This window comes from Engystomops pustulosus, chromosome 1, assembly GCF_040894005.1.
Source record: "Engystomops pustulosus chromosome 1, aEngPut4.maternal, whole genome shotgun sequence".
NCBI classification, from domain to species: domain Eukaryota; kingdom Metazoa; phylum Chordata; class Amphibia; order Anura; family Leptodactylidae; genus Engystomops; species Engystomops pustulosus.
The window spans coordinates 31,522,640-31,548,830 of NC_092411.1; the positions used below are offsets into that span (position 1 = coordinate 31,522,640).

The 26,191-nt window shown below is 42.2% G+C and overlaps 1 long non-coding RNA gene across 2 annotated transcripts; it reads right to left on the minus strand.

Annotated features, from left to right (window-relative positions):
• Positions 1-3,073: 3,073 nt before the first annotated feature.
• On the minus strand, positions 3,074-26,191 carry LOC140069368 (uncharacterized). 2 transcript variants are annotated; one of them, XR_011848782.1, is made up of 4 exons: positions 25,969-26,191; positions 22,465-22,610; positions 9,959-10,088; positions 3,074-5,522 (listed from the first exon to the last, which is right to left on the minus strand). It is a non-coding gene; the product is annotated as an uncharacterized lncRNA (long non-coding RNA). The 2 variants fall into 2 exon arrangements; XR_011848787.1 differs by lacking the exons at positions 3,074-5,522; positions 9,959-10,088 and adding an exon at positions 15,018-15,103 and having other exon boundaries at positions 25,969-26,168.

Sequence of the window (26,191 nt, forward strand, 5' to 3'; positions counted from 1 at the left end):
ACAACTGTAGTGAATCTCTTAGTTCACCTGGTCCAAACTAAACATGACACGACTAGCACTAGAATGTGCTCTAAACCATCTGCAAAGAGTTTTATTTTCTTTCCGTGTTTGTGTGGGTTTCCTCAGGGTCCTCCAGTTTCCTCCCATACTCCAAAAACATACTGGTAGGTTGATTAGATTGTGAGCCCCATAGGGACAGGGACTGATTTAGCAAACCTAATTGTGCAGCGGTGCATAATCTGTGTGTGCTATATAAATAAAGAATTATTATTATTAAACCAACCACTTAGGTAGAAGAGGAATCCAGCGGCCCCCCCATGCCAAAAGGTCAGGCCCCGTTGGGAGGTTGCAGCAGAGGCACGGAGGCGGTCCAGATAATACTAGGGCCATGGGTTCTCCTTTACTGTATTCTGATGAATTTTGGGTAGATATAGACAGAAGGATAAGCAAGCAGTTTTTTTGTTATTAGGTGAAATAATTATAGAGATATAAAAATGCTGTATGCCACTAAGGTTACGCAGGTGAAATACAAAGCACAGTGTAACAGTGAATGCATCTAATATAACATAGAGGTGATTATACTGGAGAGAAGCGAGTGCCATTACTGTTACCTTCACGTCTAGACTCCGCTGTGATCCAGTCAAGCACTTCTGAGCGTCTCCTGCGGTGCACACAGCGGACCATACCTTGCTGATTTATTCCTGACATTTTCACAGCACAAAATACTTGAAATTTATCCTTCTACTCATAAATTCAGAAACAAGCTTTGTAATAAGACGCAGCTTTGTTTTGCTTGAATGGTGTAAATGTCCTATTCTTTAAATGCCAATAGAACAGCTGAGTCTCTGCATAAATCCATTTCTGTTTTATCTAAACTTGGTATAAATGCCATAAAATTTTGTTAAAGGCCAATCAACCAATAGTAATAACAATAATAACACATGCAGATATGTCCAACTTTGCTCAGTTTTGGGGAATGTAATCAAATTTCTCTTAAAACCAGATCGAGGGAACATCACATGACCCATGGAAGGTTGCAATTCACATCACATCTAGAGATGAGCAAATCATCCAAGATCTGGTTCATAGAAGCTTTTTTGAATTGTTGAAATGATCTGTTTTGCGTCTGAATCGAATCATTCCAAATCAATGTTGCTCCAATTGTCCTGGAAATTGGCATATAACCCCCTCCAGTCCTCTAATACGCAGATTTATCATAATTTTTTCTGTTCAATAGACTTTTATTGAAAACATACACATGTAGTAAGCGCATAAAAATTACATACTCATAATGATTAAAAAAAGAACTATGGGGAAAGGATCTACAAATTAGCATTTCATAATTTTTTTTTTAATGAAAACAAATCCCTTATAGGAGACCAAAACCTTCAGGATGGTTGTGTTGGGATCAGTGGCAGCGGACCCTCTGTACCACCGCGGATGATGACGTAAGCCAACACCTGGGTTACACCTGGGTTACGGTGTGGTACCACCAGGTTGCTCCACAGACGCACCTTTGTCTGAAGTGGCGGCCAAGGCGAAGTACAGAGACATAGAGCTGAATTGTATTCGGGGACAGGCAGGAGGTCAGTACAGGCAGCACGGGATCAGAGTGGGGGACGTAGCGTAAGGTCAGGGCAGGCAGCAAACCCAAGTCAGGTAGGTAACTGGGGTTACAACGGGAATTCACAACACAAGCACAGGGAATAAGGAACAAGCTTTCTTAGAGGTACGAGGCACAAAGATCCGGCAGGGGGTACATAAAGGGGCTGTGAATTTAACTAGGAAGGCGTGCAGCCAGCACCAATCATTGGGTGCAAGGAGGCAAGGACGCAGCTGGATCGCAGCAAGGTAAGAGAAGCTGCCAACCTCCGGGGAGAAACACACACATGGGTGCTCCTGCGACCCAGAACATGGTCACAGGGGCACCCATGACAGATTGGAGCAGAAGTCTGTCAACCACAATATTAACTGTTGCTGGACCAGAGCAGACTGCAGGAGGATACGTGTATGGTGAAAAAAACCCAACTTAGCCATCAACCTAAGTGCATGTTCACACAGGCACATGACAAGTAAAACAGAAAGGCAATCAACGCATCCTCAGCCACAATCCACGGACATAAGATGACGCCAGCACAGTTGTTACATCCGTACTCTGTACCTTATCTACCAACCAATGAATAGATTTGTTCATCGCTAACTAAAATGTAGTCACATAGCATTTCATTTGGTTACATTTACAAAACTATATTTTCTTGAAAAGTCATCCAGGACACATGTATCTGTATATGCCCAGCCCAAAGGAAAGTTAAAGATGGACACATGTACATGATTATCATCTGGGTTTGTTGAGTTGGTAATATAGATGTATGCATAGATTATAGTGTGTTATAATTATAGTAAATGTGACATGGCTCACTGTATCAGATGAAAGGCAGATTTACGTAGTGGTAGCATATGTCATATGGAGCTTTCACCCCAGGTGAATAAATGCCTGCACACGTATTCATGACCGAGTTCATGACCCCTGATGTTGCATTGTTTTAATAAGAGACCTATGGCTGACCTTTAGATATTTTCCTCCTCAACATTGTAGGTCTTTATTTCAGTCCAAATCAGAAAGTAAATGAATGCTATGTGTCTCTTCTTGAGGGATTTGTTTAAGTCTCTTCTCGAGTGTTAGGATTCTTTTCCCACGAGACGGAAATCGGGGGGGGGGGGGGGGCAAGCGAAAACCCGACGGATTCGGAGAAACCGCCCCGCTTTTAAAACAATAAAAGTGTCGCTTGGGACGCGCTTACCTTCACTTGTCCGGCTCGGTGAACTTGAGTGCGTTCAGATGCTTTTCAGCGCAGCAGCGCCACCTTGTGGACGGCGGAGGAACTACCTTGATGAATCCCGGCCGGACCCGAATCCACCGCAGAGAACACGCCGCTGGATCACGAACGGATTGGTAAGTAAATCTGCCCCATTTCCGCCCTGATTTCCGTCGCGTGCATGCCGGTGCCGATACGCCACAATCCGATCGCGTGCGCCAAAATCCCAGGGCAATACAGGGAAAATCGCCGCAAATCGGAAATAATCGGGTAACACGTCGGGAAAACGCGAATCGGGCCCTTAGTAAATGACCCCCATTAGGTCCCCCCAGACAACTGGCCACTTGGTTTATTATCTGATTTGTGTACCTGGCAGGAATTTGGGTCTCTTTACCTAATGCAGACTAAAAATGGTCGTTAAGTGGCCAAGATGTGTTTTTATATTGCTGTTATGTATGTTTTCCCTTTTGTACTGACTAATAAATGCATTGTCCTTTCAGTGTTGCCACCTAATGACACACAACTTGTGCTTTGTATAGTAGGAAACACAACAATCCATCACTCCCTTGCTATGAAGGAGATCAGTCAGTGCCACAAATCCACATTAATGTATCATAAATAGGGATGGTCCCTGAACCTGACCCTAAACTTTAGCCAGAAGCTCTTAACACTGTATTGGTGATAGGTGTTGAACTTTGAAATACTGGTGGCAATACTGATGATCCTAAGGAATATGGCGGTATGCACGCACCACCAGCATTTCAAGGACGGCAGTGCGTGTGCACTTCCACTTAGCTTAACACACCTATGGGGTGTTAAATAGTGATGAGCGGTCCCATACCTTTAAATACCTTTAAATGTAACAAAGGGTTCACACCCGCGATTAGTGCAAGCACCAATCGTGGGTGTTACTGGTGAGGTTTTTTTTTTTTGAGGTTTGGATTCAGTGGGGGAGATTTATCAGAAGTATCTGAGAGCTGAAGTGTTCTAGTTGCACATGGCAACCAATCAGAGCTCAGCTTTCATTGTCAAACAACTGTTAATAAAATTACAGCTGCGCTCTGTGGGCAACTAGAACAGTTTTACTTCCGACAATTCACCAAGTGAAACTGAACCTGAACGGGTTTACTCATCACTAATCATAAATATATATTCTATTTGTAAATGCAATATTATATGTCTTAGAGTAGTAGTCGAGTACAGTCCAGTAGAATAGTAGAGTAAGTAGTAACAATGGGAAACATCATCCTTTGTGACGTTTCTCTTCAGATGGAAATCATACGAGTGGAACAGGTGCACCGTATCACATTGTCAAAAGCCATTGCTCATTAAACCGCTAATAGCGCATCTATATGAACGTCTAGCGGTGCTGTGATTGGCACCGTATCCACGTAATGAGTCAAGACCCCGCTGCTACCATGAAAGTTGTCGCCTCGCCGTAGCATAAAAAGCCAAGGGTTATTTATCCCATGAGTTTTGCCTAAGCAGTCATTGAAACTAAGTAATAGAGATGTCCAAGTTCCCATCAGGCAGTGCACGCTTCAGCAAAATCCACTAACATTCGTAACAATTCTCTCTGTGTGCAGTCCCGCTAAAACCGTCTCGTATCGCCTGTACTTGGGCTGATTCAGCTCTCCGGAGATGTGTTGCTCTAGTGGGCACACTGGCAGCAAACCGGGGATAGGAATTGTTAGCATCTGTGCCTTCCAATCAAGGTCTCCAGGGAAGTCATCGTATCTTTAACACATACACAAGACGTGCTCTGGATAACTGTGCCTATCCACTTAAAAAATAATAATGTATATTCTATATGGGAGCATCATGTTCAGAAAAAGCAAATGAGTAATAGCGTGTTAACCCTTTTAATAGTGTACAGTAAAATGTTACAATCCGATCGCATGCTCCAAAATCCCGGGGCAATTCGGCGCAAATCGGAAAAATTCGGGAAACCCGCCAGAAAAACACGATTCGGACCCTTAGTAAATGAGCCCCAGTATTTGTCTCCATTTACATATATCCTGATAAGTTGAATAGGGCCCCAAAAAGGAAACAGGGTTCCTCTTTGCTCATAAATTTTGAAACTAGTATGCCCCACCATAGGTCGATGATACTTTACAGTGTAAAGTCTGGGAAAGGAATATGCAAATATATTTTAAAGGGTGGCAAAATGTATTTGTTTAAACAGCTCTGAGAAGGAAGGATTAAACGTCTTCACTTTCAGCTTGATCTTTGAAAATAACGCTCATACCTTGCTACAGCCAGTAATAGAGCAGGAAGGGTTAACACTCACTTGTTGCAGCTGTGTAAAAAACAAGAAAGAATAGACTGCTCGACCCTTGTAGAATGTGTGTACACACAGTCCTTTCGGAGTGCTGAAGGCATCTGGAGTGGCATCCAATCACCCCATATATGCCTACTTGTTCATTATACCTGTGCCTGTAATTGCCTTCTTGCAGGTTTCTGATTTATTCTGGTGTGATTCTGTTCTTTTGCCTAAGCCCTAGCCACTCTTGTGCCTTACGATTACGTCCCTCTCTTTGTTCTTGATTTCTGACTCCAGTTTGTCTGACTTTACCTTGTTGTCTGCCATGTCTATCTTTGTTCATCTTCCTTACTGTACTGTGCACTTATCCATTGGGGACTGAGGCTCAGTAAATTTTTGATGACGTTTTGTAATTGTTTTCTGTAATTTTATCTCCACTTGATCTGCAAATAAACAAACGGCAGATAAAAAAACATTTTTTTAAAATATTTAGTTATTTTTTACAAAGCCAAAATATTTAGATATTGGGTTAAATATTTCCTCTGGATGATTATTGCAGAATATTTTTTCTAGGGTTTGCAAAAGAAGGATAAAGTGGGTAAAGTTGTAACGGTAGGGTATAGTAGGTAAAGTATAGTCAGAATGGTACAGTGGGTAAAATGGTATCGGAAGGGTAGAGTGGTTAGCGTGGAGTCAGAAGGGTAGAGTGGATAAAGTAGAATCGGAAGGGTACAGTGGGTAAAGTGGCGCCAGAAGGGTCGAGTGGAGAAAGGGGTGTCATAAGGTTAGATTGGTTAAAGTGGTATTGGAAGGCTAGAGTTAAAGAAGGGAAGAAAAGAAAACTTGTGTTTAAACTGTTGGTTTTCTTTCAAGACACTGGGGTACATGTATCTCATTTTTTGCGTATAATTGAGGCTTTTGGAAGGTCTTTTTTCTTTTGATACATGTTTAGTTTTTCCTGTCCTGGCTTTTTTTAGAATTTGTGTTGCAAATGTCTCAAATGAGCCTGGACACAAGGTGTGTACACAAAGTTATGTACAGGAGTGGACACTACTGCAAATTTTGGATTTAAGGCCATGGCCTGCATTTTTAAGTACTCTAGTCACACCTCGGGGAGATGACGACATATGAGGCTGCAGTCACACATGGCATTTGGGATGCGTTTTTCAAAGCATTGCAGAAACACACGTGTGAACGCAGCCTTAAAGCATGTCAACAAATTACAATTTACATGTTAAAACAGGGTACATGAAAATAATCCTTCCTTTGCACTTGCCCTGGACCAGGTGCAGATTTTCGCCTACAAAATCAGAAAAGTAAGCAAAAAAAGCGATACATGAGTGAAAAGTTGTACAGAACATCTGGAAAATAAAGATACTTAAAGGACATCTCTCACTTGATCAAGGATTGTAACTAAAACATACAGACATACTGCTGTGTGTCCCCTCATAGCTTCTTATGCCTTTGTTTTTAAGAAAAAAATGGCTTTAAACTTATGCAAATGAGCCTGAGGGGCTCCAGGCTCCATTAACTCCTATGCATAATTTACTCATTTGCATAATTTCGAAAGCTTATTTTTTGTAAAAACCAAGGTATAAGAAGCTAAAAGAACAGCAGCTCCTGTCAGAGGGGGCGCACAACAGTATGTCTATATGTTTGGTGACACATGTGTATGTCCTTTTAGGTACACAGAGGTATACTTAAGAAATAACAGCCAAAGTTGCAGTAAAAAGTCGCAAAAAATGAAAGAATAAAAGTAAGCTAAAATTAAGATACATGTTCCCGATTGATACATTCGAATTTCAGGACGTGGGAACAGCTTAGAGGGACAGGGATCTGTGTATATACTACTGTAGGCCACACATAGATAAGGCTGGTCATGTAGCTGCGTTATATAGAACCATAGGGAATTCTTCTGTTTTACTCGCTTCTTCCTACATCAGCCATAAAAATGATTGAAATGTCTTTCCCATCTTGTCACATTTATGTAAATATTTCATCTCTTCCATAACGTATCCTTTTTCCACTTTAATTAAAAACCCACATTGCTTTTAACCATATCCTTTCCTCAATTAACTTTGCTTTCTAATAATGAACCATATAGGAAACTGTCAGCCCTTCCCCGGTCCATTTTCCGTGTGCTTCCTCTGAACTCGTAGACCTAATTAAAATGAATATGCCATGTATTATCATAAGCCATCCGCTAACATGAATATGTACATATTTATTCGCCCTATTATTTACCTAGCGTTAATGGCAAGTGCTCTCCATAATCCTCCTCATGTCCTCTGGCATTACTGCTTGCATATGGATTACAGGTAATCTTAAAGTTTTCAATTATTATTAACGTGATTACTGTTAGCAAGAAAATAACATCAGCGGGAGCCCAGAATATCTTCTTATTTCTTGCAGATTTATTCCCGGTCAGAGGGGAGTCATCTCCATAATCTAAGATGACAATATCAAAGATAAACTTGGACTTAATGTTAAATTGTAAATGTGATGCTTCCCATCCTGGAGGCTCCAAAGCAACTTTTATCTCTGGATTTGGTCTATTTTTCGTATTTACAGTATTTTCTCCCTATTCAGAAATAAAGAACAGAAGAATTTGTCTGATTTCCACTCTATTAATGATACAGTCATACTGAAGACCCTGCCAGAGACCAGCTGCCCTTTCCTCGTATACATCTATTTCTGAAAGGCCTTGTGTAACGTGATAAGGCATTAAAGTGCAATATCACAACCTTTCATGAATCTTAGATAAATTATAAACTCTCCATGACATTCGGAAGTTAATTTTGCATAGTAATTTTTACGTCTGTGCCCATTCATGCTTCACCACCATCCTCTGTCTGTAAAGTACAGCTGAGGATGTACCTTCTGTCCTTGCTAGTCTGAACACTGCTTTATTCTTTTCCTTGGTTGTGATATCCACCACACCCGTCTGTCTCCTGTGGATTTTGGTCTGGGTTGCTAACAGTTAAGTTGGAGATAGACAGATTCTTCCTCCACTCACACTTCTCCCCTGCTGGTCTTTCTTGTCTGGATGTCAGGGAAGTGATCCAATCACATTCTGGACTGGAACTCTGACAAATTACAAAACAGTTAGCATTGTTTTTCTCCTTGCTTGCTATAAGTCTTTGCTTTCTGGCATTTATAAAGACTTTTGTATTTTTGATTGCTTGACCATTTGCCAGTTTTCTGACCATGCATTTTGCCTATTGATTCTAAACTGTATTGTCCTCTTGGTTCTAGGTTCTTGGACCCGTATTTTTGGACTACTCTTCTTTTTCTCCATCTGCCTAACATCAAGTCAGTAGCTGTGCAATATGTTTGGTGGCTCAGTAAATGTAGCCACCTCCATAAATAATATGTAGGCACCTCAGTAAATAATATGTAGCCACCTCAGTAAAAGTGTATTCAGTAAAGTGTATTTATTTAGTCACAAATCCCTTACACACAGTGGGGCACATTTACTTACCCGGTCCTGTCCTGATCCCCGATCCGGACGGTCCGACGAAGATGAAGTCCGCTGCGATTCACCAAGATCGTGTGCCCGAGATCCTGCGTGTGTCGCTTCCCCACTGAGGTCCGCCGGAGTTCACCTTCTTCTTTCTGGTGTATGTGAGTACATGACTTGTGACACAATTTGAGATGTTAAATCCTGCACGTTGTCCGAATCAGTTGGATCATCCCATGCCCTGCCCCCCGATTTGTGTCACGTGAAAACCCGGCGCCAATGCGCCAAAATCAGATCGCGTGTGCCAAAAACCCCAGTTAAATGCGGCACAAAACTGAGAGATTTGGGAAGCCTGACGGAAATGCGTTCCGCCAACCCTTAGTAAATGTGCCCCAGTATCTCACAAAAACCCTCCTATACCGTCATACCACCCACCATTGTCCCTCTCATAGAGCCACAGTATATGTACTGTGTCCCCTTCTTGGCTCCACCTGCTAAGATGTCTCCATCTGCTGTGTTCCTCTTACCCCTATCCCAGTCTATTCCCCGACAGAGCCACAAGGCCCAAGTGTTGCTCCGCTGTCATGGTCAGTGGTGATGGAAGTGCTAGCCCCCTCCCCAAATAATGTCTGCTGCTCTGACTGCTGTCATGTCTGTGTGCTTAGTTCTTCTGTTCTGTTAGAGGAAGAGAAAAACTAATCAGTTATAGGCAGGAGCGTAACTTGAAGCTGAGGGGCTTCAAGTCTGTGCCAGGCCCCCGACTATAATGTATGGTTCATATAACTAGTCTTCCCTTATGGGAAAGTGAGACCTTATGGGCCCCCTTAACCTCTTGGGCCCGGTTGCGACCGCACCCTCTGCACCCCCTCAAGTTACGCCCCTGGTAATAGGTGCTATTGTTTTCAATAGGTGTTTAAAAACATCATTTGTCATCAGTACCGTCAGGTCTCAGTTATTTTTTTATGGAAGGAGAAGTTGTGCCTGCAGGACTTTTTTACCCATACCTGACAGATGGGTAAAATGATGAGATCTACTTATCTATTTTTTTTCAGTTTTCTAATTTTCTGATGGAAAAGAAAACATGTTTTTAAACCTAATTAAACTCCCACCAAGGGAAAAGGAAGTCCTATTACAAAATTTGCTAAGGGGTCCAGCAGTTTCTAGTTATACCCCTGTGGGAAACTTAAGTGTTATTTAGCGCCATTCTATAACGGGCCTATAAACACATCGAGGAGAATTTATTAAGACGTTTTAAACGCCAGTCTTAAAATACCCCTCACTTGGCGCTCTGCGCACATATCTAGTAATCAACTCCCAGCCTCTTAGTAGATCCACAAAATCGAAAAGAGGACACAGGAGGCGGCGCCTCGGGTGATATCGTTGAGTGAAGTAGAGGTAGGTATGTTGAAAGGTGCTCACCTTATAGATGCTTCAATAGCGCATGTATATCCCAACCCGGGGTCCAGCCAGAGTCGTCCAGGGGATGAGGAGTTTGAACAGCACTAGTCTCCAGGACACAGGAAGCAGCTCCCAGGGCTCAGATGACCGGCTAACAGTGATTGATAGCCGTAGACAATAGAAAATAAAAGCGAAAAAACTCTGAGCACTATTGGGGCGCTAAAAAGTAATCCAGGAACAAAGTTGTGCGTCCAAATAAAAACAATTTATTCTTAAATCAGCATAAAATAAACAGGCATTAAGATACAATAAAATGCCAATAAAATGAATATAAAATGTCCCTATAATGCGTTTCGGGTACTATGACCCTTTGTCAAAATTACGGACAGTAATATAACATAATAATTAGTGTGACAGTGGAATAAATACCTTAGGAAAGACAAACTGGCGGGATGAATGGCGCGAAACCGGAAGTGAGTCCCGGAAGTGACATCATCATTTTTTTTTTTTTTTAATTTTATTTAAAATTTTTATTAACTTGACACAAAACCAGCAAATAACCTAAAAGATAGCAGGATAGTAGTAAATAGGTAGTAAATCAATAGACCCCCTCCAGACTCTCATTCAAACCAATGGGGGTAAGGCATTGGAGCTTGAAAATCCAAAACATCTCCCTCCTTTTGAGATGGTTGAATCTCTGTGGGGTAGATGCATCAATGAATTCTATTGGGGTCAAACTAAAGTCCTTAAAACATTTGTTATGGTGAGTAGCAGCATGTCGGGATACGCTGTGTAGGGCAAAACCATTCTCTATATTAGACCTATGTTTATTGAAGCGTTCCCTCAAGGGTTGGATAGTCCTACCAATGTACTGGAGTTTACAGGTACATTCTATGAGATAAATCATATAACTTGAGCCGCAGTTCATAAAACTCTTAATCCCAAAGGATTCTCCTGTAACATTGGATGTGAAATGTAACTGTCTATGTCTAATACTAATGCAACATTTACACCTATTATGGCCACAACGGTAACTGCCAAGTACCTTGGGAAAGAAGCTAGGGTGTGATTTGCTAGATTCAGGCCGGAGCCGGCTAGGGGCCAAGATGTTCTTGATGGTACGTGACCTCCTAAATGTCAGTTTGGGTCTTTTTGGGATGATTTCCTTCAAAAACGGGTCATGTAGTAAAATCCCCCAATGTTTATTGATAATGCTCCGAATTTCTGCACTATCTGAGGAATAAGTAGAGATAAAGTTGACCCCTCTAGTTTCCATGTCATCAGTGGTTGTTTTCAACTTTGGTTCAAGGCAGGTTTCTTGGCTCAAAGAACCTGCTCTTGTTTGTGCTGTAGCCAGAAGATTAGGGGGATAGCCCTTAGCTTTAAAACGATTTGTTAGGACTTTACTTTGAGATATGCAGTCACCATCCTCAGTGCAGTTACGCCTTATTCTTTTATATTGTCCATACGGGACATTGGTTAGCCATTTCTTGAAGTGACTACTAGAGAAATCCAGATAACTGTTACTATCGACCTTCTTAAAGAAGGTCTTGGTCTTAATTTGCCCATCAGGTGTATGAAAGACAGTAACGTCCAGAAATTCAGCATTATTAAATGTAATTTCACAAGTAAATTCAAGGCCCCACTCATTTTCATTGATGTCTCTTACGAACTCGAGTGCTTCATCTTTATTACCCTTCCAAATTATAAAAATATCATCAATGAATCTCTTATAGAGAAGGCACTTACTAAAAGCATTGTGTGGGTAGATGAACTCTTCTTCAAAGAGGCCCACATATAAATTGGCGAAGCCGGGTGCAAACTTGCTACCCATCGCGGTACCCCTTTTCTGTAGGAAGATTTTGTGAAGAAAAGAAAAATAATTATGTTCCAAAATAAAAGAAATAGCTCTCAAGAGAAAGTTAGATTGAAATCCAGGAATGGAAGCATCATTTTGTAAAAAATGGGAAACGGCATGGATGCCTAAATCATGGGGGATTTTTGTATAAAGGGAGGAGATATCCATGGTTATGAATAGGTAGTTATCCTCCCATGTCTCCTTTCTAACGTATCTTACTAAATCCGAGGTATCTAGTAAGAATGATTTGAGATCTCTCACATATTTCTGCAGGAAAATATCGGTGTAATGAGAGAGGTTAGACGTTAAAGAATTAATACCTGATATTATTGGTCTCCCTGGTGGCTTGGTGTCATTCTTGTGGACTTTAGGTAAATAGTAGAAGAGGGCCGTTGCTGGCTCTTCTATCTTAAGATATTGGTATTCCTTTTTGTCAAGAATCCCTATTTGGAGACCCTCATCTAAAAGGTTATACAATTCCTTTTTGTATTCATTGGTAGGATTGTGGTCCAATTTGGAATAGAATTCTGTATCGGACAGCAGCCGCATTGCCTCTGTAACATAGTCAGTCCTATCTAGGATTACGACCCCCCCCCCCTTATCGGCAGATTTAATAACCAAATTCTCATTGGAGGCTAGATCTTTTAGGCTTTTCTTTTCTTTAAATGTTAAATTATCTTTCTTGCCAGGGTGCTTTTTCACATTGTTGGTGTTTGAGTGGAGTTTCCGGAAATCCGTCGACACCAGAGTATAAAAAGTGTCGACGAAATTACCCCTGTGATGGGAAGGATAGAAAAGGGACTTGGGTCTAAGACCAGTATGTACCGGGGCTAAAGTATCAAGTGTAAATGGCTCCTCAGAGATAGTATGACTAGAATCCCATCAGTTATTTTATACACCCTCAGCAGGCGCACGTACAGGGAATATACCCCTGGAACTACCCAACACACAGGATTTACCCTCACCAGATGAGACAGTTTCTTTTTTAGGATTACCAGGGGCACTCCGAAAGAAAAGGATAGTACAACATTATATTCTAGACCCCTTTGTGAAGGAAATAAGCCACTCAGCCTCCCCTTTAGGGATAAAACGGAAAAACCTCGCAGGCGAGGCAAAAGAGGCGGTAAGAAACGACCCAGACACGTCCGTATCGGAGGAGGACTCTATAGTAGAAACTCCAAAATACAAGAAAATCAGGTAACCGTGGCATTGACGAAACCAACAACTGGTAAGGATGTACAGGGTACTAATCTGGTTAAAATTTTTAATCTTTCATCTCACACACTGTCAGACTTTGAAACCAAGGTCCTGGAAAAGGGTTTGTCATATTGTCCGTCTTCTAGGTCAAATGAATTCGAACTATTTCTGGACCTCAATAGATTTGTCCGAGGGCTCACTCTAAAAAGACATTTTACTATTATTGACAATACCAAAACCACTCCTATCTCTGAGGAGCCATTTACACTTGATACTTTAGCCCCGGTACATACTGGTCTTAGACCCAAGTCCCTTTTCTATCCTTCCCATCACAGGGGTAATTTCGTCGACACTTTTTATACTCTGGTGTCGACGGATTTCCGGAAACTCCACTCAAACACCAACAATGTGAAAAAGCACCCTGGCAAGAAAGATAATTTAACATTTAAAGAAAAGAAAAGCCTAAAAGATCTAGCCTCCAATGAGTATTTGGTTATTAAATCTGCCGATAAGGGGGGGGGTCGTAATCCTAGATAGGACTGACTATGTTACAGAGGCAATGCGGCTGCTGTCCGATACAGAATTCTATTCCAAATTGGACCACAATCCTACCAATGAATACAAAAAGGAATTGTATAACCTTTTAGATGAGGGTCTCCAAATAGGGATTCTTGACAAAAAGGAATACCAATATCTTAAGATAGAAGAGCCAGCAACGGCCCTCTTCTACTATTTACCTAAAGTCCACAAGAATGACACCAAGCCACCAGGGAGACCAATAATATCAGGTATTAATTCTTTAACGTCTAACCTCTCTCATTACACTGATATTTTCCTGCAGAAATATGTGAGAGATCTCAAATCATTCTTACTAGATACCTCGGATTTAGTAAGATACGTTAGAAAGGAGAAATGGAGATGAAGCACTCGAGTTCGTAAGAGACATCAATGAAAATGAGTGGGGCCTTGAATTTACTTGTGAAATTACATTTAATAATGCTGAATTTCTGGACGTTACTGTCTTTCATACACCTGATGGGCAAATTAAGACCAAGACCTTCTTTAAGAAGGTCGATAGTAACAGTTATCTGGATTTCTCTAGTAGTCACTTCAAGAAATGGCTAACCAATGTCCCGTATGGACAATATAAAAGAATAAGGCGTAACTGCACTGAGGATGGTGACTTCATATCTCAAAGTAAAGTCCTAACAAATCGTTTTAAAGCTAAGGGCTATCCCCCTAATCTTCTGGCTACAGCACAAACAAGAGCAGGTTCTTTGAGCCAAGAAACCTGCCTTGAACCAAAGTTGAAAACAACCACTGATGACATGGAAACTAGAGGGGTCAACCTTATCTCTACTTATTCCTCAGATAGTGCAGAAATTCGGAGCATTATCAATAAACATTGGGGGATTTTACTACATGACCCGTTTTTGAAGGAAATCATCCCAAAAAGACCCAAACTGACATTTAGGAGGTCACGTACCATCAAGAACATCTTGGCCCCTAGCCGGCTCCGGCCTGAATCTAGCAAATCACACCCTAGCTTCTTTCCCAAGGTACTTGGCAGTTACCGTTGTGGCCATAATAGGTGTAAATGTTGCATTAGTATTAGACATAGACAGTTACATTTCACATCCAATGTTACAGGAGAATCCTTTGGGATTAAGAGTTTTATGAACTGCGGCTCAAGTTATATGATTTATCTCATAGAATGTACCTGTAAACTCCAGTACATTGGTAGGCAGGGACAGATTAAGGGTCCCAGCGGTACGGAGCACCTCATTTAAGATGGGGCCTCCCAGCCAACGCGGGGCCCCCTTCCACAACAATATATGTGAAAAAAAGATACCACATAGTTATCCTATTACAAATATCAGCGCCATACTACTACCAGATAATGATACCACAATACTGTTACCAATTAAAACTATCATAAAACCAATATTCCAAACTATTCCAAAAGATGCCTCGAAACTGCAACCCACAGCATCACCACAGCATATAGTAATTATATAGTAGTAGATCCCAGTCCTCAGGTGACGCCCCTGATGTTGTCTCTTCCCTCCTGTCTAATCTTCAAGGAGACTTCTTGCAGCCAAGACTCATCTCTGCAGGTTTATAAAACAGACCTGGTTGCCATCATCCTATATACATATATTTAAATACCCCTTACAACACAACTGACCACACTATACCCCCACATATATCATATATACCCCTCACACTACAACTGACCACACTGTGCCCCCATATATATCATATATACCCCTCACACTACAACTGACCACACTGTGCCCCCACATATATCATATATACCCCTCACACTACAACTGACCACACTGTGCCCCCACATATATCATATATACCCCTCACACTACAACTGACCACACTGTGCCCCCACATATATCATATATACCCCTCACACTACAACTGACCACACTGTGCCCCCACATATATCATATATACCCCTCACACTACAACTGACCACACTGTGCCCCCACATATATCATATATACCCCTCACACTACAACTGACCACACTGTGCCCCCACATATATCATATATAACACTCACACCACAACTGACCACACTGTGCCCCCACATATTTCATATAAACCCCTCACACCATTAATGACCACACTGAGCCCCCCATATATCATATATACCCCTCACACTACAACTGACCACACTGTGCCCCCACATATTTCATATATACCCCTCACACTACAACTGACCACACTATACCCCCACATATATATCATATATACCCCTCACACTACAACTGACCACACTATACCCCCACATATATATCATATATACCCCTCACACTACAACTGACCACACTATACCCCCACATATATATCATATATACCCCTCACACTACAACTGACCACACTGTGCCCCCACATATATATCATATATACCCCTCACACTACAACTGACCACACTGTGCCCCCACATATATATCATATATACCCCTCACACTACAACTGACCACACTGTGCCCCCACATATATATCATATATACCCCTCACACTACAACTGACCACACTGTGCCCCCACATATATATCATATATACCCCTCACACTACAACTGACCACACTGTGCCCCCACATATATATCATATATACCCCTCACACTACAACTGACCACACTGTGCCCCCACATATTTCATATATACCCCTCACACCATAAATGACCACACTGAGCCCCCCATATATCATATATACCCCTCACATTACAACTGACCACACTGTGCCCCCACATATATATCATGCACACCCCTCATACTACAACTGACCACACTGTGCCCCCACATATTTCATATATACCCCTCACACCATAAATGACCACACTGAGCCCCCCATATATCATATATACCCCTCACACTACAACTGACCACAATGTACCCCACATATATCATATATACCCCTCACACTATAAATGACCACACTGTGCCCCCACACCACTACCATTAACACTGCATCATGTCTGAATAATACTACCACACCACTACCATTACCACTGCATCATGTCTGAATAATACCTCCACACCACTACCATTACCACTGCATCATGTCTGAATAATACCACCACACCACTACCATTACCACTGCATCATGTCTGAATAATACCTCCACACCACTACCATTACCACTGCATCATGTCTGAATAATACCACCACACCACTACCATTACCACTGCATCATGTCTGAATAATACTACCACACCATTACCATTGCATCATGTCTGAATAATACTACCACACCACTACCATTACCACTGCATCATGTCTGAATAATACCACCACACCACTACCATTACCCCTGCATCATGTCTGAATAATACCACCACACCACTACCATTACCACTGCATCATGTCTGAATAATACCACCACACCACTACCATTACCACTGCATCATGTCTGAATAATACTACCACACCACTACCATTACCACTGCATCATGTCTGAATAATACTACCACACCACTACCATTACCACTGCATCATGTCTGAATAATACTACCACACCACTACCATTACCACTGCATCATGACTGAATAATACTACCACACCACTACCATTACCTCTGCATCATGACTGAATAATACCACCACACCACTACCATTACCACTGCATCATGTCTGAATAATACTACCACACCACTACCATTACCACTGCATCATGTCTGAATAATACCACCACACCACTACCATTACCAGTGCATCATGACTGAATAATACTACCACACCACTAACATTACCCCTGCATCATGTCTGAATAATACTACCACACCACTACCATTACCACTGCATCATGTCTGAATAATACCACCACACCACTACCATTACCCCTGCATCATGTCTGAATAATACCACCACACCACTACCATTACCCCTGCATCATGTCTGAATAATACCACCACACCACTACCATTACCACTGCATCATGTCTGAATAATACCACCACACCACTACCATTACCACTGCATCATGTCTGAATAATACCACCACACCACTACCATTACCACTGCATCATGTCTGAATAATACCACCACACCACTACCATTACCACTGCATCATGTCTGAATAATACCACCACACCACTACCATTACCACTGCATCATGTCTGAATAATACTACCACACCATTACCATTACCACTGCATCATGTCTGAATAATACCACCACACCACTACCATTACCCCTGCATCATGTCTGAATAATACCACCACACCACTACCATTACCCCTGCATCATGTCTGAATAATACCACCACACCACTACCATTACCACTGCATCATGTCTGAATAATACCACCACACCACTACCATTACCACTGCATCATGTCTGAATAATACCACCACACCACTACCATTACCACTGCATCATGTCTGAATAATACCACCACACCACTACCATTACCCCTGCATCATGACTGAATAATACTACCACACCACTAACATTACCACTTCTTCATGACTGAATAATACTACCACACCACTACCATTACCCCTGCATCATGTCTGAATAATACCACCACACCACTACCATTACCACTGCATCATGACTGAATAATACCACCACACCACTACCATTACCACTGCATCATGTCTGAATAATACCACCACACCACTACCATTACCACTGCATCATGACTGAATAATACTACCACACCACTAACATTACCCCTGCATCATGTCTGAATAATACTACCACACCACTACCATTACCACTGCATCATGTCTGAATAATACCACCACACCACTACCATTACCACTGCATCATGTCTGAATAATACCACCACACCACTACCATTACCACTGCATCACGTCTGAATAATACCATCACACCACTACCATTACCACTGCATCATGACTGAATAATACCACCACACCACTACCATTACCACTGCATCATGACTGAATAATACCACCACACCACTACCATTACCACTGCATCATGACTGAATAATACCACCACACCACTACCATTACCACTGCATCATGACTGAATAATACCACCACACCACTACCATTACCTCTGCATCATGTCTGAATAATACTACCACACCACTACTATTACCACTGCATCATGTCTTAATAATACCACCACACCACTACCATTACCACTGCATCATGTCTGAATAATACCATCACACCACTACCATTACCACTGCATCATGTCTGAATAATACCACCACACCACTACCATTACCCCTGCATCATGTCTGAATAATACCACCACACCGCTACCATTACTACTGCATCATGTCTGAATAATACTACCACACCACTACCATTACCACTGCATCATGACTGAATAATACTACCACACCACTACCATTACCACTGCATCATGACTGAATAATACCACCACACCACTACCATTACCACTGCATCATGTCTGAATAATACCATCACACCACTACCATTACCACTGCATCATGACTGAATAATATCACCACACCACTACCATTACCACTGCATCATGACTGAATAATACCACCACACTGCTGCCATTACCACTGCATCATGTCTGAATAATACCACCACACCACTACCATTACCACTGCATCATGACTGAATAATACCACCACACCACTACCATTACCACTGCATCATGTCTGAATAATATCACCACACCACTACCATTACCACTGCATCATGTCTGAATAATACCACCACACCACTACCATTACCACTGCATCATGACTGAATAATACCACCACACCACTACCATTACCACTGCATCATGTCTGAATAATACCACCACACCACTACCATTACCACTGCATCATGTCTGAATAATACTACCACACCACTACCATTACCACTGCATCATGTCTGAATAATACCACCACACCACTACCATTACCCCTGCATCATGTCTGAATAATACCACCACACCACTACCATTACCCCTGCATCATGTCTGAATAATATCACCACACCGCTACCATTACCACTGCATCATGTCTGAATAATACCACCACACCACTACCATTACCACTGCATCATGTCTGAATAATACCACCACACCACTACCATTACCACTGCATCATGTCTGAATAATACTACCACACCACTACCATTACCCCTGCATCATGTCTGAATAATACCACCACACCACTACCATTACCACTGCATCATGTCTGAATAATACCACCACACCACTACCATTACCACTGCATCATGTCTGAATAATACCACCACACCACTACCATTACCACTGCATCATGTCTGAATAATACCACCACACCACTACCATTACCCCTGCATCATGACTGAATAATACTACCACACCACTAACATTACCACTTCTTCATGACTGAATAATACTACCACACCACTACCATTACCCCTGCATCATGTCTGAATAATACCACCACACCACTACCATTACCACTGCATCATGACTGAATAATACCACCACACCACTACCATTACCACTGCATCATGTCTGAATAATACCACCACACCACTACCATTACCACTGCATCATGACTGAATAATACTACCACACCACTAACATTACCCCTGCATCATGTCTGAATAATACTACCACACCACTACCATTACCACTGCATCACGTCTGAATAATACCACCACACCACTACCATTACCACTGCATCATGTCTGAATAATACCACCACACCACTACCATTACCACTGCATCACGTCTGAATAATACCATCACACCACTACCATTACCACTGCATCATGACTGAATAATACCACCACACCACTACCATTACCACTGCATCATGACTGAATAATACCACCACACCACTACCATTACCACTGCATCATGACTGAATAATACCACCACACCACTACCATTACCACTGCATCATGACTGAATAATACCACCACACCACTACCATTACCTCTGCATCATGTCTGAATAATACTACCACACCACTACCATTACCACTGCATCATGTCTTAATAATACCACCACACCACTACCATTACCACTGCATCATGTCTGAATAATACCATCACACCACTACCATTACCACTGCATCATGTCTGAATAATACCACCACACCACTACCATTACCACTGCATCATGACTGAATAATACCACCACACCACTACCATTACCACTGCATCATGTCTGAATAATATCACCACACCACTACCATTACCACTGCATCATGTCTGAATAATACCACCACACCACTACCATTACCACTGCATCATGTCTGAATAATACCACCACACCACTACCATTACCACTGCATCATGTCTGAATAATACCACCACACCACTACCATTACCCCTGCATCATGTCTGAATAATACCACCACACCACTACCATTACCACTGCATCATGTCTGAATAATACCATCACACCACTTCCATTACCACTGCATCATGACTGAATAATACCACCACACCACTTCCATTACCACTGCATCATGACTGAATAATACCATCACACCACTTCCATTACCACTGCATCATGTCTGAATAATACCACCACACCACTACCATTACCACTGCATCATGTCTGAATAATACCACCACACCACTACCATTACCACTGCATCATGTCTGAATAATACCATCACACCACTTCCATTACCACTGCATCATGACTGAATAATACCACCACACCACTTCCATTACCACTGCATCATGACTGAATAATACCATCACACCACTTCCATTACCACTGCATCATGACTGAATAATACCACCACACCACTACCATTACCACTGCATCATGTCTGAATAATACCACCAGACTGCCACCATTACCACTGCATCACGTCTGAATAATACCATCACACCACTACCATTACCACTGCATCATGACTGAATAATACCACCACACCACTACCATTACCACTGCATCATGACTGAATAATACCATCACACCACTACCATTACCACTGCATCACGTCTGAATAATACCATCACACCACTACCATTACCACTGCATCATGACTGAATAATACCATCACACCACTACCATTACCACTGCATCACGTCTGAATAATACCATCACACCACTACCATTACCACTGCATCATGACTGAATAATACCACCACACCACTACCATTACCACTGCATCATGACTGAATAATACCACCACACCACTACCATTACCACTGCATCATGTCTGAATAATACCATCACACCACTACCATTACCACTGCATCATGACTGAATAATACCACCACACCACTACCATTACCACTGCATCATGTCTGAATAATACCACCACACCATTACCATTACCCCTGCATCATGTCTGAATAATACCATCACACCACTTCCATTACCACTGCATCATGTCTGAATAATACCACCACACCACTACCATTACCACTGCATCATGTCTGAATAATACTACCACACCACTAACATTACCACTTCTTCATGACTGAATAATACTACCACACCACTACCATTACCCCTGCATCATGTCTGAATAATACCACCACACCACTACCATTACCACTGCATCATGTCTGAATAATACCATCACACCACTACCATTACCACTGCATCATGACTGAATAATATCACCACACCACTACCATTACCACTGCATCATGACTGAATAATACCATCACACCATTACCATTACCCCTGCATCATGTCTGAATAATACCACCACACCACTACCATTACCCCTGCATCATGACTGAATAATATCACCACACCACTACCATTACCACTGCATCATGACTGAATAATACCATCACACCACTACCATTACCCCTGCATCATGACTGAATAATATCACCACACCACTACCATTACCGCTGCGGTATGACTGAATAATACCACCAGACCGCTACCATTACCACTGCAAAATAATACCACCTAACACATACCCAATAAAAAAAACAGTACCAAAAAATGTATTCAAATTAAAAATGAAATGCTCTGCAGATAAACAAAAATATTTTAATATAATTTATAATTTTATAAATAATCTGATTACTCACTGTTTACTGTCTTCTTCATTACAACCTCATTACAGCCTCTATAGCGCCCCCTGTAGACTGGGATCTCTTCTTCATCCGGTGTAACTCCTCCAGCTGTGATGAATTCGCCCCTAGATGTCTTCAGCTCTTGGCAGCACATCTGTGCCCTTAAAGATACCTCAATTACTGACAATATCATGGCACCTGGATATATATAGACAACACCTGCTTACTAAAGCTATATATGGCACCCCCATTTATGAATGAACAGTACCCCTGCTATAGGCCACTCACTGTACACTGCCATTTACATTCATTTATATAAAGCTGCCCCTGCTATACAGCAACCGCCACTTAACAACTAAACCCAAACATATAAATGACACCTCCTCCCCTATACAGTGGCTCCTCTATATATAAATGACACCTCCTCCCGTCCCCTATACAGTGGCTCCTCTATATATAAATGACACCTCCTCCCGTCCCCTATACAGTGGCTCCTCTATATATAAATGACACCTCCTCCCGTGCCCTATACAGTGGCTCCTCTATATATAAATGACACCTCCTCCCGTCCCCTATACAGTGGCTCCTCTATATATAAATGACACCTCCTCCCGTCCCCTATACAGTGGCTCCTCTATATATAAATGACATCCCCCTCCCCTATACAGTGGCTCCTCTATATATAAATGACATCCCCCTCCCCTATACAGTGGCTCCTCTATATATAAATGACACCTCCTCCCGTCCCCTATACAGTGGCTCCTCTATATATAAATGACACCTCCTCCCGTCCCCTATACAGTGGCTCCTCTATATATAAATGACACCTCCTCCCGTGCCCTATACAGTGGCTCCTCTATATATAAATGACACCTCCTCCCGTCCCCTATACAGTGGCTCCTCTGTATATAAATTTTATTATAAAGAGATGGACCAAATGTCACGGCAGGGATTTTTTCTTGAAAGAATACAATACTGCTATTAGCAGACAAAGATACCCATATCCGGACAATAGATGTATTGTTAACACATAATAAAACTTAGCGTTTATTTAGTCTCAAAATTAAGAAAGTATGTTGTTTAGTAGCATTAGCTACCAAGTGCTCGAAAGGAAGGTGTATTAAAAACACAGTAGGGTAGGTTCATTGAGTCACAGAGATGGCGTTCATGAGTTGTGGGTTAAACTCTTGTGAACAACGAATAGGCCACGAACAATGACCAGGATATCAGTGTAGTAGTGCTCAGAGGACAGGTGTCCCTATTATATGTGGCAGTATATTTGTATCTCTGTAAGAGCTCCTACTGAGATATGGTAGTAGATATGTCTCTGTTTGTCTGTTGCCAGACACTACAGTGCTGCGTGTATATACCACCAGAGTGTCTTAGAGGAACATTAATAAATTGCAAAGTATGACCATATTAGTTGTTAGTCCTCTGGAGATAGATACTGATTGGTCATATATTATGACCCAAGCTCTACACCATGGAACGGCATTAATGGTTTGGTATCTAGGTAGATTGCTACACTCTCCCTAATAGGTCACTATTCGTGGTTGCTACTGTAAAAACTAGCTCAGAACCTAACCTAACTGCAAATTAAAAGAGATGCACTTTAGCCCCCCGACATGTTTCACCAGCAAGCTGGCTTCATCAGGGGTATATATATAAATGACACCTCCTCCCGTCCCCTATACAGTGGCTCCTCTATATATAAATGACACCTCCTCCCGTCCCCTATACAGTGGCTCCTCTATATATAAATGACACCTCCTCCGGTCCCCTATACAGTGTCTCCTCTATATATAAATGACACCTCCTCCCGTCCCCTATACAGTGGCTCCTCTATATATAAATGACACCTCCTCCCGTCCCCTATACAGTGGCTCCTCTATATATAAATAACACCTCCTCCCGTCCCCTATACAGTGGCTCCTCTATATATAAATGACACCTCCTCCCCTCCCCTATACAGTGGCTCCTCTATATATAAATGACACCTCCTCCCGTCCCCTATACAGTGGCTCCTCTATATATAAATGACACCTCCTCCGGTCCCCTATACAGTGTCTCCTCTATATATAAATGACACCTCCTCCCGTCCCCTATACAGTGGCTCCTCTATATATAAATGACACCTCCTCCCATCCCCTATACAGTGGCTCCTCTATATATAAATGACACCTCCTCCCGTCCCCTATACAGTGGCTCCTCTATATATAAATGACACCTCCTCCCGTCCCCTATACAGTGGCTCCTCTATATATAAATGACACCTCCTCCCGTCCCCTATACAGTGTCTCCTCTATATATAAATGACACCTCCTCCCCTCCCCTATACAGTGGCTCCTCTATATATAAATGACACCTCCTCCCGTCCCCTATACAGTGGCTCCTCTATATATAAATGACACCCCCCTCCCCTATACAGTGGCTCCTCTATATATAAATGACACCTCCTCCCGTCCCCTATACAGTGGCTCCTCTATATATAAATGACACCTCCTCCCCTCCCCTATACAGTGGCTCCTCTATATATAAATGACACCTCCTCCCGTCCCCTATACAGTGGCTCCTCTATATATAAATGACACCTCCTCCGGTCCCCTATACAGTGTCTCCTCTATATATAAATGACACCTCCTCCCGTCCCCTATACAGTGGCTCCTCTATATATAAATGACACCTCCTCCCGTCCCCTATACAGTGGCTCCTCTATATATAAATGACACCTCCTCCCGTCCCCTATACAGTGGCTCCTCTATATATAAATGACACCTCCTCCCGTCCCCTATACAGTGGCTCCTCTATATATAAATGACACCTCCTCCCGTGCCCTATACAGTGTCTCCTCTATATATAAATGACACCTCCTCCCGTGCCCTATACAGTGTCTCCTCTATATATAAATGACACCTCCTCCCGTCCCCCATACAGTGGCTCCTCTATATATAAATGACATCCCCCTCCCCTATACAGTGGCTCCTCTATATATAAATGACATCCCCCTCCCCTATACAGTGGCTTCTCTATATATAAATGACACCCTCCTCCGGTCCCCTATACAGTGGCTCCTCTATATATAAATGACACCTCCTCCCGTCCCCTATACAGTGGCTCCTCTATATATAAATGACACCTCCTCCCGTCCCCTATACAGTGGCTCCTCTATATATAAATGACACCTCCTCCCGTCCCCTATACAGTGGCTCCTCTATATATAAATTACACCCCCCACTCCCCATACAGTGGCTCCTCTATATAAATAACCCCCCTCCACTATACATTTGCTCCTCAACATATATAAAATACACCCCCCATATACAGTGATTCTTCTATATATAAATTACACCCCCCTCTGTCTCCTATACAGTGGCTTCCCCCCTCTGTCTCCTATACAGTGCCTCCTCCATATATAAATACCCCCCTCCACTATACATTTGCCCCTTAATATACATAAATTATCTTCTATCTTCCTTTCTGGGCCCCTGTAAAACAATAAAATAATAAAAGTTCACTCACCTTTCCAGACGATCCCTCGCAGCGCTGACAGGATGATCTGCACCCAGGCTCTTCATCTCCCTGCAGTGTGGAGACACAGACGGCGCGATCTATGAGTCATAGATCGGCCGTCTGTGGAGGACTGAAAGTGCAGGCAGAGGTCGCTCTGCCTGCACTTCTGCCACTCTATGGTATCTGTGCCTTAAAGGCACAGTACCATATAGTGTGTGCGTGTCAGTATGGG